This window comes from Paralichthys olivaceus, chromosome 18 (assembly GCF_024713975.1).
Source record: "Paralichthys olivaceus isolate ysfri-2021 chromosome 18, ASM2471397v2, whole genome shotgun sequence".
Taxonomy (NCBI): Eukaryota; Metazoa; Chordata; class Actinopteri; order Pleuronectiformes; family Paralichthyidae; genus Paralichthys; species Paralichthys olivaceus.
In genome coordinates this window covers 17,638,192-17,658,464 of record NC_091110.1, presented here as the reverse complement: position 1 = coordinate 17,658,464, position 20,273 = coordinate 17,638,192, and the positions used below count along the sequence as shown (strand labels likewise).

The 20,273-nt window shown below is 43.0% G+C and overlaps 1 protein-coding gene across 3 annotated transcripts in view; it reads left to right on the top strand.

Moving 5' to 3' along the window:
- Positions 1 to 20,273, top strand: part of rxraa (retinoid X receptor, alpha a) — a 172,749-nt gene that overhangs the window by 48,631 nt on the left and 103,845 nt on the right. The window lies entirely within an intron of this gene.

The following is a 20,273-nucleotide window of genomic DNA, read 5'->3' as shown; positions in this document are numbered from 1 at the left end:
TGCAGTTTCATAAAATATAATTATTTATTGCAACGTTAGAACCATATAGCTTTTAGAATGATGTCATGATCAGTTTTAAATCTCCTATAAGGATTTATTGGCCGTTAATAATGTTTTCTATTACTTCGACTTAACATGGCAGTTGTCACGGATCTGAATCTCCACTCTTTATAATGTGTACTTATAAGTACACATGATATCTTTTAATGGAGTGTGTGAACAGCAGGAATCATTCAAACGAGCAAGAAGGGTTTTTGTGCTCATGTGGGCACCTGAAGAATGTTTTGAGAAAAATGTGTGAACCTAACATTTGACTCATTTCAAGCATGACTCTGGTTTCATGAAGGTATGTCATTAAAATCTTAAAATAACAATAACAGGTTACGTTTTTTTTTTTTTTACGGTTTGGTTGAATTGATTTGATTCGTTCAGAGGGAAAACTTTGAGTTTTTATGTTTTCACGTCGCTAAATTAAACAAAAACATCTGGTTTATTTGAACTGGTTTAATGAGAATGTTTAAAAACACAAATGTAAATGAACCGAACGGATGTTTTCCACAAGGCATTTCAAATATCTCCACCATTTAGAATAAAGAAAACAAATACTCTCAAGTCTAAGGAGTTATTGTATGATTATTGAATTTCCTGAGCTTTGATCAGTGAATGATCCCAACAGTAGATCCTCAGATAAAGTAGAACTGTAGTACATGTGTATCTGACTTTTCAATCACCCGGCCTATTCTTGTCTTCTCTAGTTAGAATGTTCCAGTAACGTGAGACTGTATAAATATTTGTCCGACATAAGTGCGGGCCCATTCAGCTGATCCCGCGGCTCCGGCTCCGGCACAATGGCCCCTTATCCCGACCAAGTAACTCTACACTCACCTCTCTGGTCATTATTGATGGCAGAGTAAGTGTTACAGTTACGAACCAATTACTCTACCATTAATGTTAGATGAGCTGCTCTACAAGTACAGCTTGATGCTTATCGGCTTTCCCTCCACTACGTGCCTTTTTCACTTTCACTAATTTGCACACCTTCTCCCCACTCGTGGTTTCGCTCCTCAATAAGGGGGAGGTGAGAGTGACAGCTGGCAGTCTGAGCCCGACATCAGGGGGAAATTCTCTCAGTTCAAGAGGTAAAGAAGTCAAGAGGTGAGCAACATGTCCCCGCGGTGACTCTGGGAAATCTGGTGACCCGGTAAAGTGATATCACACCACCGAAAGAGGAGGAACGTGGAGGAGGAGTAAAAAAGAAAGGAACATTAGAGAGGTGTATGGATCGAATGAGCTGCGCTGCCACCTCAGAATGAGGTTTCACCGGCGCTCAGAAACGTCTGTAGGTCAATGAAAGGTGGAACACACACTCACACTTTAGTTTTCTCCCAGATGTGTGTTTGAGATGATCCAGACAGGTGGCTTGTTTGTTGTGGGTGGGGGAGGGAGGAGAGACAGTTCACAGATCAGGTCGCCACCTTTCACATCTCCATCAGCAGCGTCCGCCGTGAGACGTCTATTAACACGTCTCCTCGGTAACAGTTATCCTACTTAGTGAGAAACTGAAACTGAGCACACTGGGTTTTGATTGTTTTAATTAAGAAGCGTTTTGTTCCTTGAAAACACCTCTACATACTTTCTGTTTCAAATAAATTCCTTCTGCATTACCGCTCGCAGAAAATGTGACTGACAGCGGTTGCTATGGAAAAGTGGAGCCTTTGTAATATTGAATGTGAGACTGAAGAAAAAGAAAAACTAGGTTCAAATCCAAACAAAACAAGCAATGCTTTCAGTTTAAGTCATATTTTCTACTCACTTAATATACTCACGTCTGTTTAAAAAGGTCCTCTCTGACTTTGAGGGGTTTATGAACTATACTGGGGGGCCACCAGGGGGCGATCAAGATGATTTGGCTTCATTTTACGAGAGCTGTCACGACATCCATCTTTTAATACAGCCGGAACGCTGTGTTCATGATCCTGAGACTTGTTCATAACAATTTGCAATCTAGTCCAAAAGGCTTATGGGTAATGTGGTACTTCAAATGCTACTAAAAATGATTATAATACTAGGTTGTATTGTTGTTTTTTTCATTTTAAACTTATTAATCATTGAAAAAAATCCCTGTTTTCAGGCTTTTAACTTTTTTCCAGATAATTACTATTCATCATAACCAGGAGAACTTTTCATATACTCAGAAACACAATTCATCCTCAGGTTGGTCTGGTCCAAAGTCAGCAGGCTCCGTCCTCGGGGACCATAAATGTCTGCAGCTAATTTCACGGCGGTCCATTCAATAATTATTGAAATACTTCAATCCATTGTGGTGGACTAATTGACTGGCCAACACATTCATCCTTAGAATAAATCCTCTTCCAGGAAACAAGCTTTAAAACTGAGAATATTAATAAAACAAAATGACAGGTTACACACCAACACTTTCCAGTTGCCCCCCTCCCCCCTCCAACGAAAACACGCACACCTCCTGCGTGTCTCTGTAGGTGGTGGTGCGGAGGCCATACATCAGCAGCTTTGCAGAGGAACACGTCCTTAAGAATATGATAAAAAAGGAAGCAGGCATTTCCTCCTCAAGAGAGATATTTTCCGCCGCACGTCCTGTCTGATTAGTGAGCCCGGTGCCTCTTCCCCTGAACTGCACCGCGAGGCGATTCTCCACCGAGCGTTCCCAGACAAAAGGTTTCATGTTAAACAGCGTGTTGTGAAAATGCTCTCCGCTGCATTCAGTCAGAAAATGTCTCTATAATTCATAACTCCCCTTCAGCTTTGCACTCTATCGTCGAACCGTGCAGCTTTGTGTTGACTGTCTCCGGCATAATGGCTCAGTTTGGTTTGCAGGATTACGTGTACTTGCATGTTACATTACATAGTTGATAATGTAACAAGGAAAAAAATGAAAAGATGTCAAAGATAAATATATATTTTCCTGGAGCAAACTTCTGCAGCTTTGCCCGTCAGCTGCTCTGTGATCAGGAGTTCTTGTCTCCTCTGGAGTCGGCGTGGGGGACTGCTGAGGAGGAGATGCTTTATCCGACTGTCCGGAGAAAGTGGGGGGAGAGAGGCTCGCTGAAGTTTATGGAGATTTATGGCTCCTTCCCCGGGCCTTAATTGCCTCCTCCTCTGTGGGTAGTCCTGGGAGGCCCGCGGTGAGCGGCGGCCAGCACCGGGGCTCCTGCAGGTGGGCCCGCCACAACTCTGCTTACTGAGACTCTTGTTATGGAGACAAATGGTGTCGCGGAGCACGCCGAGAACCAGACGACAAACAAAGACGAGGAAAGTGGGGGACGTGAACAGCTGGGCACTAAAAGGGCTCAGGAATTCAACTTGGCCTTCAGAGACACAGAGTCACAGGCGTCTTTGTTTTTCTGGTCCCAGCTGAATATCTGTCACTGTAGAGCGCAGTGACACATGTTGATCTCAGGAGAAAATGGATTCTGTGATCTTTATCTGTGGATCTGGAATCTGATTTTTAACCAAGTTAAGATGCATAAACAAAACAACCAAACATATCATTATCTTAAAGTTTAAAATTTCATATGAATCCTTAAAGACTGAAGTACCATTTGAAAGTGTATCTGCTGAAAGGAATTAGCTCCGTTATTATTTGAATGTAATATGATTCAATAAATGATCTATGAAGGTAAAGAAATACGACAATAAAGGTCCCGACTTCAACCAACAGCAGCGTACTCCTTCCAACTCTGTAAAACCTCTGACCAAGAGACACGTTGGGTGTTCAGTTGATTTTATAGATTTCATATCAGAATTTACAACCAGTCTTCAGTTTGATGAGTTTGTCATACACTGAAATCAATGATCTCCCCTCCTCACTCCTCCTCAATATTATTTACTGCAGACCGGTCCTGACGAAGTAAACCAGTATTTCACGAGCAAATAAAGTACAATTCATTTCCTTTTCTTCTTCCGTGAACAGTAACGGCTCGTCTTCGTCTCACAATCATCTCGTTGGGCGCCGCTGATTCACAGTAATCCCTCCGCCACCTCGCACCACATGCTCACGCGTCTTAACAAGGTTGATAGCAGCGTTAAAAGGAAGGAAAACACTTCCTTCGCAGGTTTTGAGTGTCAGGGCCGCCGCAAAGAAAAAGCCTCATGTTTATTGCAGGGGAGCGAGACCTTGAGTGTCTCTCCATGATGAGCTGCTCAGGAAGATGGCAGAGAGGCAGTAAGTGCGTAATGACTGCAAACAGTACGGCAACTCAAAGCACGAATACTGCCCCCCCTCCCCCATGACACATGAACACACACACACCAACCCTTCCCACGTTGAACTGAGATTACCTGCAGACCGTAGGAGGACATATGTTGTCATGACGAAGGGTTAAGAGGGAGGTTCGGTAATAAGTGAGTGGAATGGAGAGAGAGAGAAAGAGAGAGAGAGAGATAAACCAGAGAAACTGCAAAAGAAATAAATGAATTATCGTGTGAATGCCAAAACCTGAATTGTCAACCATCACCTCCAAATAACCAATTCAAGACATTTTCAACGGTGTGAACAATACAAGGCGAAATGCAACAGCCCACTTTCCACATGCAGTAATAGTACTTACCTTTATTTAAGCTGTAATGGCCATTAACGTGATTACTCTCAATCAGCGTTGTTCTGCCGCCCACCCTCCCATTAAAGCTGCGGCCCCGCAGGAACACAAAGTTATTTCATGTTGCAGAATTCAGCGGATTGACGACCTGAAACCAGGAACCAGGCAACGGGCCGCAATTAATATATGAAATAGGTTCTGTGAGCCATCTGGATGCTTTTTATTTCTTTTCTTTTTTTCCATGTACTCTGAGCTGCAGAGAGGACTGACTCCATTATTCTGAGTCTATCTTAGATCAGCATCTCAGGCCCCTTTCTGTCAGTGAGTCACCAGCTGCAGGAAAAATGTTGTTGACTGTTTCCTGGTAAAATGGACAGTGAAGAGAAAAATACATTTGAGCAAAAAAATACATCTTGTTATACCGAACATAGCTCACCTCTGTTTTTATACTCCTCTTAGTATATTTTATATACGAGTCGAAGTCTGTGCACGTTATCGCTTTTTCCTTCTTCATGATTTTGTTTAGATGTTTTTTAGATTTGATTTTATATTATTGATTTGAAGTGTCACCTTTAATGAGTTGCTTCAAACTTCCTGGAATACTAACGAGAATAAAAAATTAAGATTTCACCCACGCTGCACTTCACTGAGCGCTCCTTCTTTTCTCAAGTGACAATAGTTTTCAAACCTCTAATGCATTTTATTCTGCCTGGAGCTCGATCAAAATTAAACCGTGCATAATTCCGTTGGGATGAGATTCCAGTCGTCTATACGTCACCCGTGCTCTCTCCCTATTGTCTTTTACTCCAGATCTGTCTTCAGAGTTTTCTGTCCACTCACCTTTCACCCTCTCTCTTAGGAAACATACGATCATCGCCAGTGATGAGAATGATGAGCTGTGTTTGGTTTTTTCTCTCTGTGCACGTTGCAACGCTGACGAGGCTTTGAAATGTGTCTGAGCGGGGACGCATTTGTGTTCAGATTACATAACGTACAGTATACGACAGCACGCGGTCACAGTCAGCTCAGTGCTATCACACCACATCCACACCTTGTTACATTCGGGAAAGATTTTGGTGGCAAATCCGCTATTTGGAGGTGGCTCAGGAGGTAGAGCGGCTCGTGCACGAATCAGAAACTCGATGGTTCAATTCTCTGCTTCTCCAGTCCACATGTTGAAGTGTTCTTGTGCAATACGACTGAGCCCCACAACACCGCTGACGGCTGTGAGTGTGTTTCCAGATGTGTGAGTGATGGACAAAGCATCAGGTGCTGTGATGTAAAATACTTTGAGTTGTTGCTGAAATGAGAAAATCTTACTACTTAAATATCTAATGTAACGCAGAGCAGACAACACATTCGATATTGTTTTAACCAGTTTGGACGAGGTGAAGCATTCAGAGTTAAAATGCTAATACCAAGAAAAAAATACAGATTTAAAATAAAAATATATGGAAGCAACTGTTAACTCCAGCAGACAAAGCCTCATAGTAAACCAAGGTCTCAGCAGCACAGTGTTGTTACAGAGCCACACAGTTCATGGAGGAGTAAATACAATGTTGGATTTAAGGGACATTTAGTGAAGGAATGATTTTGTCTCTAACTGTAATGAATTACACATTTGTGTTTGTGCCGGAGTCCAATCAAACTTTAATGGAAAGGGATTTTCAATGGGTTTGAAGGACACTGGATTGTTATTCTGCGGAACGTGGAGGAGAAGCTGCAGAGGGTGTATTCTGTTGTTTGACGTGGACGACTCACAGAATCAAAGAGACGCACACCCTCTTCAAACATAGAAGATTCATTCTATTATCGTCATTTCATCAGAGCTTTGAGGCCAAAACAGTGACACTAAATATTAGTGTTTAAAAAAACAAAACCTGAACTGACGAATAAAACATTGAGAAACTGGGACTGAAGTTGTTTGGCCTTGAAAAAAGTATTGGCACAAGAAAATAATAACAATAATCCTACGGTGTTATTACTTCATTCTATTTATTTGTCAATCTAAAGTGTTTTTCTTACAAAAGAAAAGTTGTTGGTCTCAATCTCAGATTTTTTCTTTTTTTACCAACTTGAAAAAGTTCACTGCTTCTCTTTTGTACGTTTGTGAGATAAGATGGATGTGGATGTGTGGAAACCTGCAGCTGTGTCAGAACTGCTGTGATTCAGAGCTCCTGATGAAGCCGTCATGTCAGGAGTCAGGGTTTCCAGCTCGGAAGCGGCTCCTCTCTGCCTGACCCAGTTGCTGGGAAGTGGAGCTCCGGCTCCGTGGTGTGGAACCCCCCCTGCCGTCCCCCCATTCTTCTCTCTAATGAAGACCAGAGGATATCAGGCCCTCAATCAGCCACAAGTCCACTTCACATGTTTTGACGAATCTCCGCTCAATGTGCCGAGCCCCTGCACGCTCAGGGGATCTCGCTGCCGGGCCCTTATCAGCATTCCTCAGAGGACGCCGTCAACAAAACCACATGGGCTATCGCTGACAGGTGACGCCTCCGCACAGAGGGGCAACACCTCCGTGTTTGAGCGTGTGATAGTCTGGGGAGCCGGGAGCCGGATTGTTTGTGCGATCACGATCACATGCTGTAATTTGTCATGAGGCCTGTTGAACACTCGGCGGCTGCAGCTGAGTTAGTGGAAGGTTTTTTTCTACTGGGGGTTTTTCCTCATGATTGACATCTCTGGTTTTTTACAGTAAAGAGTGCAAACGGAGGCCAATCACAGTATGTTTCCTGTCAGTTCTGGATTATTAGTGTTTTCATTTACTCTCTCTCACACACACACACACACACACACACACACACACACACACACACACTTCTGGCCATTTTTTCGTGACCTTTATTTTAAATTGGATAATTTATTGAATCATAGTCAAATATTAACAGACCAAAACATTGCAATGCAATTATTTTCTGCAGATACACTCTCCTAATTGTGTGAATTGTTGAATTGTGTGCACATTTGCTTTGTGTGTGTGTGTTGGCGTGTGTATATATATATATATGTATATATATATATATATATATATATATATACATATATATATGTGTGTGTATATTTTGATATAACTTTATATATCAGATAAGAAAATGACTGCAATTGAAGATGTCTTTCTCCGCCGACTGAATTCATGTGGATAGTTCTGCTTTTTTCCTTGAACGCTTCATAGACGAGTTTTTTCCCCAGTCACACACTTTGACATCACAGAACACGTATCACCTGCAGCTGCTGGTTCTAACCCTTCACTGAAGCTGCGTGCTAACTGACAAGAACATGAGACATATGTTTTATAGCTGCATCAAATCAAAACACGAACGCTCCCCCTGCAGCTCAGAATGAAATGTTTGGTATGTTTTGAAATCTCTAAAGAGAGAATGCAACATGTGTCTGTGCTGATATATAGAAAAGGAACGGCCCATTTTTCGTTGGAACAAGAAGGGAATCATTTCCTGCAGCAGCTGAGATTGTGCTCACTCTTCAGGTGTTGCATCACGGAGGAGAGGGTGGGGAGGGGGATCTTCAAGCTAGAGCGGATGCAGTAGTTTAGGGGGAAAACCTAAAGATACAAAACAGTGTGGGTGTGTCTGTCTGATGAGCTCGAAGGGCAACGTCAGGAAATCTGAGACAAATGTGTGAAGTGACTGCTTGTGGCCTCGTTTCATCTCCCTCCGTCAGGACCTGAACTAAACCCACAAGCTTTCACATTTTCCCCCTGATTTATTCATTTCATCAGCAGTGTAATGGAGGGGTAATGAATAGAAGAAGAGCCGCTAAGAGAGTGACTGCATGAGGCGAAAAAGCAGCAGGACGAGGCTCCATGTTTGCACGGCTGCTGCCGAACTTTCCTGGAAACGGGGACTTTTGCTTTCTGGTTAAATCCTCAATTAATTTTCCAGCCATGTGAAAACACAGTGACTTTACAGGCTCTCGGAGGTGCAGTATTCTGAAGTACCGACACCGGACCACCCGCAGCCTGTTAACCTTTCACAGGTAGAAATAACACAGAAACCGGTGGACGCGAAAAAAAAAAAGAGGTTTTACCTCTTAGTCCTCAATTCATTCTCAAGCCTGTGTGTAAAGACATAATAGCTTGAAATGCTCTTGTGGGAGCATTTTGTTCAATCACCTGCGTATCAGCAGCGCAGGATATGCTGCACATACACCTTATTCTGCTCGAGTAGAAGCGGGCACCTTGTGAGAAAACAGGAAGTTAGCCAGCTGAGTGGTTTCTGTCTTTTGTCTGCACTGCACTTTCACCCACAGACGGAAATAGTGCAGTGGAAAGTGTGACTTCTGCCACAGAAAAACAAAATGTTCAGAGCAGAGTAAAAATAGAGAAAATTGGCAACCTGGGTCTGGTTAGTGAGACTAAAGGCGGCTTCCTTTTAATTTGGCGCTCGCGTACGGAGGTGGAGGTGGAAATGACGGAGACGATGGGGAAAAGAAAAAAAAATGAATATCCAGTAATTTTTGCCCTCACTGAGAAGGAAGTAAAGAACCGAAGTGAAAAACCGCTGCCTGTGTGCTGTTGTGCAACGGGCGCACATTCTGTTTACTCATGTTTCCAACTTGTTGCTGTACACTTTCAACATCCTGCACCCGGGCTCGCCACGAGAGGCTGCCGCCGCTGCTGCTGCTGCTGCTGCTGCTGCTGCTGCATCATTTACAGTGAGAAGCTACTGATCACGACAAAAAGATGAGGAGGAGAGGAAGTAAAACATGCCTCATAAACAAGCTTATTAATAGCAGCATGTTGCTGTCCTGTGATAAGTGGCCATAAGGACACTGAGACAGCAATTTGAGTGCAGCAGCAAACACACACACTTACACACACACACACTTACACACACACAGCGGGACAATGGGGATAATAGAGAGTGAGGGTCCAGAGAAAGGTCAGTAAACAAATGAGTATTTAACCATAAACAAATCATGGGGCCTCATGGACGAAGCACTGAAGGATGTTACCTCAGGTGACATGACTCTTTACCCACACAAACAACAACTAATCACCTTTATCTATTATTATCTGCAGCCCAAAGTTCACGTTTGAGGTTTTATTCATGTTAAAACTTTTCTTTTCGTCTTTCATCCTCTCAGATTAGCGCGTAGCTGCCGCAGTTGTGTTCGTTTTTCATTTGAACAATTTTTTTTTACAGCTCAAAACTTTCAGACTCTCGATAGTTTCAACGCTTCCTGTGGAGCTTTCTGAAACATTTATGGACTCAAGTCACAGTGAGATCATTGTCATGATCCAAAAATAGATTCGCAAATGTGCGTCTGCGGTTAGATTTTGTGTGTTAGTGTGTCTGAGGGTGTCTGAGGGTGGGAGTGTTGATTTTGCACGAGACAGTGCTGGTGGTATTTCTGTGAATGCTGCAGTGAAAGGCTGACACTCTTCAGCTGCGGTCATGGTGGATGTTTGCTGTTGATTCTGTTTTGCTTGACTGGGTTGAGTCCTGAGATGGAGGGGTTCGGGGTTAGGAGGTCAAACGGGAGAGAAACACCTAGAAAACATAGTTCAATCCCCATTTATACACTGTTAATGCACAAGGACTCAGGGTTATTTAATATGCCACGGATGTTACACCTTGTGCTATAGCAAGAATACATACAGTGAGAGTACGCAGACAAAACTCGGTGAGGGGAAAGAAACCAACGAATCTCGACGTGAATCAGGACAAAGGGACGAATGCAGGATTTCTTTCTTGATATTTAATTTAACCACTTAAGCTCATGGTTGGTCACAGTAACGTGTGCATTGCTCTGACCTGACTTTTCCTCCAGGTGTGAGCCGGGATTAACTTTTTGACCTTTGAGGGAAGAAAACTTTCCTCTTAACTTTTTTTTTTGTGTGTGTGTGTACAGATTGTTTTCTGTACACACAATAGATTTTTAAATTCTACTTTGACTTTTGACAAATAAACACTTCCATGTCTCCTCCCCCCAGGAAGCTGTTCATCCTGTATTTGCATTTCATTGAGTTTTATGCTTCGAGCCCAAATTTGTCCCCTTTAATTTTACATAATCATTTAATATTTATACTCCAAAACAAAAACAACCCCAAAAAAAAAAAAAGGAAAACAAACTGTGGAACCCCGCCCCTGAATTATACAGTAAACAATGAAATACAATTACCACGCTTCTCGCTGCTTTTCCTCCAGGCAGCTGGCCGAGACGTGCCTGGCCTGTATCCTGATGTGACTGTGTCACAGGTTCTGGAATCAAACAGCAGCATCACAAGTCTGCAACAGGAACAATGAACACTGAGGGTCGTTGTCTGAGGAGCCCACTGTAGTTTCCACACATGACTGGTGTTGTTCACATGTGTAGGAGATGTGAATCAGTGCAGCTACTGTGCAAACGTCCGGGGGATGTTGTTGTTGTTGCGGTTAAACTCGGGGTCTGCACTGCAGAGCTGTCGCTACTAACGCTGCTTGAATTGAGCCGATTTCTGAGACTCTGACTCATTTTAGAGTCCGACTGAATTTCAGATTTGACCGTTTGTCATTTAACTTGCAGCGTTCACGAGGTTGGATGAATTTAGGACATGTCAGAAACTTTGGTGGTTCTTTAAGTAGAGTAATTGGAGCGTAGCTAGTGTGTAATCTTAAACGTAGCTTGCTTATGTCCAATTATTTCTGCAAAATAGCCAAACGTCCTCGTCCTCCAAGCCACCTGCATGTCCACACACGCTGGTGCGTCTTCTTTTTGGCTGGGGGACGTTGTGGCTCACAGAATGGCACATGTGATCAATTGGTGCATCTTTCCCCTCGTTAGCAAACACACTTTCAACATCTGTAAAAAAAAAAAAAAAAGTAAACTCTTTGAAAATGACAGGTGGAAAAACTGAGCTTCAGATCCAAACCTGTGAAGTTCATGCAGCCGTGTTCTTCGTGAACACATTTCAGCTGCTGTCTGATTCATTTTCTTTTTCAACGAGTGAACTTGCAGTCTTGTTTCTATAGAGTTCAAATGGGACTTTCCCTGCGTATACATCCAAAGAACGCGTTGAGCTTGGAGAGAACTCCCTGATTATTGTTTGAGGCAACATTGCCACGCGTCAGAAAGAGTTGGAATCATTGAAACAGCAAAGAAAAATGAATGGAGGTCAAACAAGCAGGTCACTGCCTCTAAATCATTCTCTCTCGAAGAAGAAGAAAAAACTTTTCTGCGTAAAATTGACAAGGGACATATTATTTTATTTTTTTTTAGCTTCCAGCAGAATAACTTATTTAATGAATGATCTTTCTTCATTCATATGTAGATAATCCAGCTGCTTTTCATTCCCTCTTCTGTATATTTCCTGGGTCGAAGATGTTAGAACGCTGCGGTACAAACCTCTGTACACAGAGTTTAAGATAAGTCGCAATTACATAACCAGAGACGATTTGAAATCTGCTCGAATAACACTGCATATGAATGGTTGTTTTTACAGCGTGGGCCTCATTTCTGGAGGAAGTGAGCTTCACATGAAGGTAATAAATGGAGTTTCCTTTTTGAAATCCACTCTACGCCGGCCAGAGTGGATGACAACTCCTGATAAGGTTAAACAAACAACACGGCCGAGCCACAGGGCTACTGAAACTCACATACAGTACACACATATGCTCACACACACATACATCTGTACACACACAGGTCCCGGCTGCGCTAAACCACCGTGTGCCATCATCTATTACTGGTTACATTTCTTTAAACAGCCTCAGTGCTGATATTCATCAGTGTAACTTCAATCTGTTTAAAGCAAACAGAGAGGAGCTAATGCTGCAGCACCCATTAGAGACAATTACGTTTGGTTAAAGGCTCATTATTAATAGAAGTGAATCCGTTGGTTGCATTGTTGGAATATAAAACAAGTGATCATCAAACTAAGAAACATGAAATAGGAATGAGCTTTAATAAACTGCTGCACTGCATTATTTACGCAACTTATTCAAATTGTGTTTTCAAGATGCTTTAATTAGGAGTTACTTGAATGTAAATGATGTGGAATAAATACATGATATTAACATAGCCTAGCTCCTTCCATGCATCAAATACAGCTGAAAGTTTTCAGTAAAATAATAAAACATAAGTGAATAGAATAAAGTGGAAACATATAGAAATATGTTAAGTTGATAAGATAAAGGAAATATGAAGTAATAATAAAAAATTTAAAAAGAAGAGTCATGGTAAAGATATTAAAATAAATCTTGGGGGCATAATGAGGAAGAATCTTGCTTTAAGCCAAACTCTTACATTTAAAAAGTTGTGTGTGATGCTAACATGCTGACTACAACGAGGTTAAAAAGCTGATGTCAGCAGATAATGTTCTCATGCTTGCAATCTTATTGTGCTAATATTATGCTTACTGGCATAAAGTATGGGGTTGAAACTTATGGGAATCCTTAGGTCTTAAGTATTGGACAGAGCATCATAACCTCAGAGTCAGGTGGTTTCATCAGTTCGAGTATAACTCTTTGTTTTTGTGTAGAAGCTGTTTGGCATGTTGGTGGTGAGTGATGGCCGGTGTTCAGCAGTGGCTCCAGCCAGAATTGAAAGCATGAAAAAGCGAGTTGCTGCCAGTCTCTCCGTCTCTCATGCAGAGCTGCATCATACCTCGTTGAGAACGGCTCCGTTCTGGCAAAGAGAAAGTTAGAAAGAGGAAGGGAGTGGGGGAGGATGGGGAAAGGGAGGAAGGGGGAGGATGGGCAGAGGCTTCCTCACAGAGCCTGGAGCTGTGACTGTGAGAAAAGACTGTTACGCTATCTTCACAGAACCCCCTTAGACCGAGGAGGGATTTTATCTCTCAGTCCTCTGGGACTGGAAAAGGCAATAGAAGGTTATTTCCTGAGAAGTGAAGCACGGGAGGAGGAGTGGATTGGGAGAAAGCGAGAGGGGGAGAATAAAAAAAGACAGAGAGAGAGAGAGGGGATAAAGAGGTGAGTGGGGAGACTTTTGGAGTTTGCAACATCCAGGATGGGGAAAGGAACAGGACAGGGAGGGAACAAACCAAAGCTGCAGAGACACAAAGCGAAAACAAAACACAAACACAGCCTGTCGAGGTAACCCTGCGTCCCACCTCTCCACTCGGAGATTTCCACAACAAAAACATCCACGCGGCATCTGAGGCGGCGCTGGGTCACAGGCAGAGGCACACGGAGCGAGCCTCAGTGACGGCAGTGCAGTGCATGAAACATCTCCACACTTTAATGTCCTGCCTCCTTCGTGCGCTGCTTCTCCCCTTAGTCAAAGCTGCACAGAACAAATAGCTATCAAAGGGGAGCGGGGAGGCAAAGGCATAAATCCAGGATTGAACGGGACAGTGCAGGCAGAGGAGCCTTCAAAGAGAGGGGACGCTGCTCTGGATCCAGAGCAGCGTCTGCAGACACAGTGCATCCTCTTTGTCACTTCCACAGTTGATATGTGAAGTATCTACTCTGCCCTCTTTACGAGCTCACAGTTACAGGTGGACAAACTCATAGTTATAAGAATAATAATAATTTAATTGGAAATAATTAAATTATCAAAAAAGAGAAAAGAACAATCTCTGGATCCGCACCTTGTCCAAGTCTGCACCAGAATTCAGTGGGTTCTGCCTTTGTCCAATCTGTCCCCCCGGGTTTTGAAATCTCTTCAGTAGTTTTTGTGTAATCCTGATAAACAAACCAAAGGGCAGACGTGTTTCATGACCTCGGCTCAGTGCGGTTACTCCGCCTGGTCTGTAGATATTTAAACAGTGATCAGACTCATTCACTGCTCATCATCTCTTCGTTGTCTCCTTCCGTGATGAATGAGAGCTGATGCAAACATTTTGTTGTCGTGGTGGAATCCAGGACCTCACAAATCACTTTTGAAGGCAGCAAACTTTCTTCGAAGATAACGATTGGATTTCTTGTGATTGATCTTAAACCGTGTCCCCGCTGTGTAAGGCATGTTGCATCATGGGACACAGTCGTCATAACAGCCTACAATAAAGACAAATTAACAACTGCTCCTAAAAACTACACAGGATTAGTTTTTCATTTGGAATAGTGCTGCAGTGTAAGCTGTGCATTTATGTGCACGTGTCCAGTCCAGTGCTCCACATCCCCCCCCTCGTTCTCGACGCGAGGGTGACTTTGAAAGAGATTTACTGTTGCCGTTGCAGATGACAGGGCGCCGTCTCCCTCCCTGTTCATCAGAAAGAAAAATGGACTGGGGGGGGGGGGGGGGCTCGGACAGGACTGAGCCATCCGTCTCGGTCCTAATTATGCACAAAGACGCTGACGGGTCTTGTTGTCGTAGCGTTCCTACCGTGATGGGATCAGGACGATACAGCGAGATGGACGGATTTATGGTCACAACACACAACAGAGTCATCAGTTAGACAATAGAGGGTCAGAAAAATGGACCCGAGCCTTCAAATACCCACCATCTGAAGTCTGTTATTGTCTTTATCTAACAACTACAAATAGTTTTACTCTCAGTTCAGTTGATTTGCAGATAAAATGCTCTGAAATCAAAAGAAGATGAAGTCAAAATGATTTCCAATGAAGTAAAACAGTTTTATGTCACATGTGAGGAGCTGGAAATTCTTTGAAAGTAACTGAACTGATGAACGGACTTTAAAAACTGCAGACTCTCACTCATAAATATATTTTTATATTATGTCAGAAGCATTAGACGAATGAAGGAAAGCTACGTGAACCAGATTTTTCCTTCTCGTCTTAACCCTCGCCGGAGAAATCCGACACCCAAATGTGTCCCTGTCCGTCTTTTCCATTGTCTGTCCTTCAGAAATGATCTATTCTCATGAGGAGATGTATGTGAGGAGGGGTACGAGGGAGGGAATCTCCCTTCCCTGGCCCCCCTCCCCTTATATATATATACTTTAGAGTATGTGTGACAGGAGGCTTTAAAGACTCCTGATGCCTCCTGTTTGAGCAATTTTTACAAGACTGAGACGCAGAGTTGCTTCAAGAGGCCTCCAGCTCTGCACACACTGTCTCATCTGTGCCCCCATTCATAGGTGCAGGCTAAGCGGCCATTTATATGTTTTCTATCACACTTTAGAGGAATTTTCCATATGTTCGCTGCATGATTTTTTTTTTTTTTTTTTTTTTGTGTGTGTCAGTCTGTAGATGAAGATGCATGGAGAGCGTCTCCCCGCGCGGCTGCTCCTTCTCACACAGGACTCGGTCTATAGGATGTTACATGCGAACAATGAGCAGACACCAGGCAGTAGCAGACAAAGGCCCGAGTCAAACTGTATAGGAATTTAAATAGAGCAGTCCCATAGGGTTCGTTCTCTGCTCACCCCCAGCGCTTGGAAAGTGGAGAGAAAGAGAACGGGTTAAAATTCTGTCATGTGGTTCTTCTCTCCATCCCACTGTGGAAAACATGATTAGTTTTTGTCCAAAAGTCCTTGTGCATACGTTATTGTTCCGCTAAGCCTCTTCTTTTTTTTTTTTTTTTTTACCCATTTCCCACCATTCTTTCAAGACATAAGAACAAATGGAGCGATGTAAAAACTGCCGCTTTCATATTCCTGTGAATTATGTGTGATGGTGGTGTCGTCTTTTGAAATGGGAGAAGAAATATTTAGAGGGCAACAGGCCACAAAACAGCTGTCATGTTTTATATATGAAAGAAAGCTACAGGATCATTGTAGCAGGGAATAGATGGAATGTGCTGGAGGAAAAGCAGCAGAAGGAATATTCATATTCCAGCTAATAAACAGTATTTTGCATGTGAAGAGTGCTGTAAATAATCCATACTTATATATATATATATATATGCATTTTGCAGCACTAACACTCTATGTGCACGATCCTCTGTGTGGCTGATTAACTTGTATGCGATGCGCCAGACAAGGAAGAAATGGGAATGAATTATGCAAACAAATACAGTTATTGGTATAGCAAGAAAACACAACAAAGAACCTGAGCCCCTTAGAAAATCTCTCCAGTCTCTGACTAATTTTATTGTTTCCAGACAAACGAAAACAAAATAAAAGAATGAGTCCGGCTCCCTCCCATGTGCTCACAGCAGGAGAGCACGAGAGAAACGGCAGCGAGCTGTGGCCTCCCTGACTGCACAGGGGTTGACACTTCTTTTTTCATCTTATAAAATTAAATATTCTCTCTCATCCTTGCCATGGAGCTATAAGTGCTTCAGGTTGGGATGGGGGAGGAAGAGATGTGGGAGGGAGGGAGGGTAGGAGGGAGGGAGAAAGAAAGATAGTGTGTGGGTTTTTTTTTTCTCTTCTCCTTTTCAGAAAACTAGATATATTTAGAAATAGGGACATTGAAGAATAAAACCCCCCAACACTAAAGACGTAAAAAAAATTGAAATCACCAGAGAAGGAAATCCCACCCGATAAATCACATTATGAGAAAACAGTAAGAGGAAAGAAAAGCAGGGAGGGATGCACAGATGGAACAGTTAGTCCATAACTGTTGAAATATTTACAGCAACGTCTGTGCAGATGGTTCAATTATGACTTGTTGTCTAAGAGCCTCTGACAGACCATTTGTCATCCATATCACCGTGCAGCAGAGGGGATCTGCAGATAACTATTCAACGTTTGTGTTGAAATCGTTCTGGGGTCATGACGCAGTTGCGTGTAACGGATACCTCCGTTTTTCTCCCCCCCCCCCCCCCCCCCCCCCGCTGACCTAAAATGACTGCTTGAGATCTGAGATTTTTATTTGCCTTGTATAAAAACGGACTGCTGTAGTCACAAGCTCAACAAAAACACAAAGGTCAGATCTACCTGCGCAGGATACGGTTAGGTTTTAACAGCTTTGGTGCTTTTACGGTTATTTGAGAGCATTATTATTATTATACCGAGTTTCATTTGCGTTATTTGGTGGCGTGCCAACATGAGAGCACAGCCCGAAGCCTGTCTTCCTCATTTGTGTTACATAAAGTTACATAAGTCTGTGACAGAGCTACGTCTGCATTTCGTTTCACTCTAACAGAGAAGTTACAAAACAAGGAGAACTTCCCAAACTCCCACAAACTTCTGGGCTGTGTGGAGCTGGTGATTTAATCTATGGAGCTGCAGCCCCAGAAGGTAATGTTAAGGGATATAAAACAAATAAATGATTTCTGTGTTAGGAAAATAGATGAGATTGGGTTTGCACAAGTGTAAATATCATTGATGTCACATAATAATATTACAGTCGGTAGATTCTTACCATGTGTAATTCACTATGCGAGGGAAGTAAGTAGATTCAGAAGACGCCAATAAAAAAATGCACATTTCTATTTGATTTAAAAAGACACAGAAGCACAGAGGTTACTCTGCACATCATCCTTCAGCTGGTGGAGTCGCTCGACTGTGGATGACTTTGTCCTCTCGTAGCCCTTATTTGCTTTCTATAAAAACTCCAACATCTAAAGTGTTGGGAATGACCTATCACATTACATAATTCATGCATAGAGCTTGTGAATAATGAATGTTTCTGCCCCAGTTGATGTGATGCCAGGGGTGGAACAGCGATGCTCTGTGTCCAGCTTCAGCATCTCTGCAGACCACAGGTTGTCTTGTTTTTTATTTTCCGTGTGTTCTTTGTCCTGCATGTTACACAGCACACGCTAAATAACGAGACGTCAACACGACAACACGCTGTTTTTCATTAACGTCTCGTTGTTTTCCCTCGGAAGACGTGTTTTACTGAGAAAAAACGAGAAGGAAATCTGCCTTGCAAAAAAAAACTAAAATAAAACTGAGTCATCTTTTAATCTGCGGCCCCCCCCCCCATCGGGCCAACTGTCTGTGTTAATGTTTCATCAGGTCTTCTGGGCCCATTCATCAGCCTCCTTTGTGCAGATGCCAATGAAGCATCAGACCATGGGAACCCGGTGTTTTTAAAGAGCCAGCAGCGACTCGCGGCCGGTGACTGCATGAAACTGAGCTTTAGTAATAAACAAAAGCTGACGTGTTCACGGCCCAAGTGATGAGGACCATGCTCTAGGAACTTGCCGAGGCAGGAGTTGGGGAGTCGGAGCCACGGTCGGTGTCATTAGCGGAGGAGCAATGAGCCAGCCTGGGGCATCTCATCAGTTCTTGTCACCAAGCTGGTTTCATTAGTCACTGTGCAGATGACAGGGGCTCTTGTAAAGGATCTCTCACCCCCCGTAGAGAGCCAAGTGTCCTCGCAAATAGGCTGCTGACCTCCAGAGCGTCTCTGGTCCTGAGGGGGCAGAGTTGGGGGGGGGGGCGAGCCGAAAGATGAGGGCAGGCCAGGAGCCGGGGTGAGGTTGTGCAGACTGCAGGGCCAGGCCAGGACCTCTGCTTTTCTGGAGGATCCTGGGAGCTGACCTGCCCCTGACCCTCATCTGTACAATGAAGTTAGCCGACTGGTGACTCTTGCACGCTCTGATGAAATGGCAGAAATGGAGGGAGAGAGAGCAGGGAGGAAAAAATTCTGGGGCCCCTCTGAATGAGAATGGGATACCCAGCATGCTAATCCAGTTGGTTGATGATTAGGAGTTGGTGGGGAGCGACGGAGAGGTTGGAGAGTCAGAAAGGAAATGATGAGGGAGAAAAAAACCTTGGCAGCTTTTTGATGTCTCTGCCTTTTGATTCTGTCTCTCTGCCGCGCTATGTAAATGACAGCAGCTCTCTGTGAGTGGAGGTATCTGTCCAACACGGGGACATGTGATGGGTGATTATGCTTTGATGTTGAGCTTCTGTCTGGATCTTCGGTGAGACGCGAAACACAGGCGCGTTTTTTGATATTCATTTAATGCTCCTCTTTATAAGCAAATCCACTGACACTGGATTATAAACACTTTGATGATTGAATAGAGTCAATAGCTTTTGAAAAGGAGTGAACGTGCTCACAGGAAAATTATATAAATCTATTACCAATACCCATTCATAACATGACCCATTTTATTTTCTCTATCTGCATCTGCTTTGTATTTAATCTCTGTACTCATCTGAACAGACACTAATTGTGCAGATCGGTATCTGAGCAAACATTCAGTGCCGGCTTTTGTTGCCTGATAGCAACAGTCCGCTCTGTTTAATAACCAACTCTCTCTAATATTACTGTTCTTTAAATTTCTACAGATTGAAACCACGGATCAATCGTCAGCTCACAACCTGCGGAACTTACAAAATGATCTGCAGACTGGAGTCAAACTATTCAAATATAACAGAGTGTCATGGTGGAGTCGTTTTATCTGTGAGCTTTGCATGACTCTGAGTTTGTGTTTGCACAGATAATGTCATGTACTGTCCAAATAACACTGATAGTAATGTCCTCCAACATATGTCCAAATATTTCTACATGTTTTCCCTTAAATTAACAGTTTGACAAGCAGATGCATATTTATTAAAAACCTCTATTTCATTTTTTCAGCTTATCATCGTGCTCGTGTTATTGATCAGACTCCAAACGACGCTCATATTATATCAATCTGTTTCAAACAGGAAACAAACAGTGGTGTGTCCTTGTCAAATGTTTTCTCACCCATCCATCCATAGCCTCCGTCTACTGCATTAATTCAGTCTTCACATTACGTCGCCTGACTCCCTCCATTGCTCCTGTCATAATAATTACAGCCACTAAAGGTCAGCTAACAGTAAAACATTATTATGGGACATAATAGGCTGATTGCACACATGGGCTATGAGGTCGTTTTTACTGAACAGTCTCAGGTAAACGCATATCGTTATTTTATATCAGCCCACAAATACATTTTAAACTGGGT